At 43.4% G+C, this 2,180-nt stretch overlaps 1 non-coding gene across 1 annotated transcript; it reads left to right on the forward strand.

Moving 5' to 3' along the window:
* Positions 1-681: 681 nt before the first annotated feature.
* LOC139015837 (U5 spliceosomal RNA) lies at positions 682-793 on the forward strand. The gene has a single exon (XR_011472494.1). It is a non-coding gene; the product is annotated as a U5 spliceosomal RNA (small nuclear RNA).
* The last annotated feature ends 1,387 nt before the right edge of the window (positions 794-2,180 follow it).

Here is a 2,180-nt window from a genome sequence, read left to right on the forward strand (position 1 = left end):
GCAAATATGGAACAAGGCTGTCGGGGGCGTGGGGAGTCTCTGGAAGGAGGGGCCCCAAGCCTCAACCACAGACCAGAGGTGACATGACAGTTGTGTAACAGGGCCTTCAGCAAGCAGATGAAGAAAGGAAAGAAGTGATGTAAGAGGCACTTAGGAAAGAGTCTTAGCTACTGATTTACTTGGGGAAATAAGATGAAGGAGTAAAAAGTGATGGGGTTTTTAAATTTGCAGAAGTTTATTATAATAAATACCTCCCAAAGGGTCTCCAAGAGTTAGCTCGGCAACCCTAAGTGCCTAACACACCCAGGGTAGTTTACTGACAACAAATCTGAACCAATAGATAAATATAAAATTATTTCACATTATGTAAAACAGTGCTAGGCACATAGTAGAAGCTAATTGAATATGTATTGATTGACCGACTGCTTGAATAAATTGAAGAACGAAGATATGGGCAAATCCTTTTCTTCAAATCAGTGTGATTTAGAGTCTGCCCTTGTGACTGTCTGAAGGCGCTCAAGGCAAGGAGGTGCAATGGCAAGGACCAGGAGACCTGGGCTCTGCCTCCAGCTTGCATGTAACACCTTAAAAAAGTCATTTCATCCCTCTGGACTTAGTGTCCTTGCCCGTTACATGCTGAGATTGGGCCAAGTAATCTAAAGTACAAAAATCCAAATTTTAATACGCTGGTTTCTCTTCAGATCACGTAAATCTTTCACCGTTTACTAAAGATTTCCGTGGAGAGGAACAATTCTGAGAAAGAAAAAAAAATCTAAATTTTACAAATGTATATCCACCCAAGGCATTTGAAGAAAAATAAATGAAGCATTTTATTTGCACCGAGCGGAGCTTAGCCATTGTCTCCAAAGCTAATAGAAGTGCATCTCACTAAACAGTAAAGGAGACACTGGTGGTATTTCTAGGCTCTTTCCCGCTAAGAATCCTGGCAGTTTTCCCTAGTGTGCAGGGACCTTCCCATCATTTTGATTCCCATGATTTCACACTCCTGGGAATTTCCTCAGAGGAGCAGTTTCTTTGGCAACTTCATACTCACAGCCATCTTAGTATCAATAGGAGTGACGTAGACATGTCAGTCGGGGAACAGGCCTCTTCTGGGCAGTGGAGAAAGGAGCTGCCTCCTTTTATTACCAAAAATAAACACAGAAGACACAAAAGATTGTATTACACTTGTCACATATGGTGGCGTCCGTTGAAGATGAAACTAAACTCTCTTCCATAAAATAAACTGCTTTGTGTGTGTTTCAAAGGCATTTTATGCTGCATAACATGAAATTAGCTCCAGCTCCAGCCCTTTGAGCTTTGCATGTATATGTGGATATATTGTCTAAAACAAAAGTAGATTGAATTCTTTCTTATACTTACCCTCCCAGGAAAATATAACACTATTTTTTCAAAAGCTAAAAGGAAACATTGTTTGGGGAGAGCTTGACTATAAACAATGAAGCACTTAAATAGTAAATAGTCCCAGAAAGCTGTGCTGGTGGTCAAGCTCACTGTGCTTTGCTTCGTAGACTGGGCTTTGATTCCCTCCCATTTAGTCCCATGCTCTTCACAGTGGAGTCCAAGGATCAGCAGCAACAGGATCACCTGGGAGTTTGGTAGAAATGCAGAATCTCAAGCCCCAGCCCAGACCTACTGCACCAATATCTGCATTTCAACAAGAACCCAGGTGCTTTCTACACACATTACCAATGGAAATGATATTTTAAAAGTATTTTACTGAAAAAAACAAGATGGTGGCACAGGTAAACACCGGAGATTGCTGCTTAGCACAACCATTTCAAGAATACAACTAAAAGACGGAACAGACATCATCCAGAACCACAGGAGGGCTGGCTGAGTGGAAATTCTACAACTAGAAGGAAAGAGAAAAGCATACCGAGATTCAGAGGAGGTGCGGTGTGGAAGTAAAGTACAGAGGTACGGAGGCGCATCCAGAGAGGGCTGGCGGCTGAGGACACGGTTGTCTTTTTCAATCGGGAGGGAGTCTCAAGCTCTGAGCTCCAGTTCCGGGTGAGTCTCTGGGGATCCAGACTCATACGGGAGAAACTGGACTGTCTGGCATCGGTCAGAACTCGAGGGCAGCTTTCTCTTGGAGGTGCTTGCAGCGATTGCCAGGACACTGAGAAGCGGGGCTTCTGAGGGCAGCCATAGCTCCT

This window comes from Myotis yumanensis, unplaced genomic scaffold, assembly GCF_028538775.1.
Source record: "Myotis yumanensis isolate MYYU_CA2020_CCGP unplaced genomic scaffold, mMyoYum1.0.hap1 SCAF_8, whole genome shotgun sequence".
NCBI lineage: Eukaryota > Metazoa > Chordata > Mammalia > Chiroptera > Vespertilionidae > Myotis > Myotis yumanensis.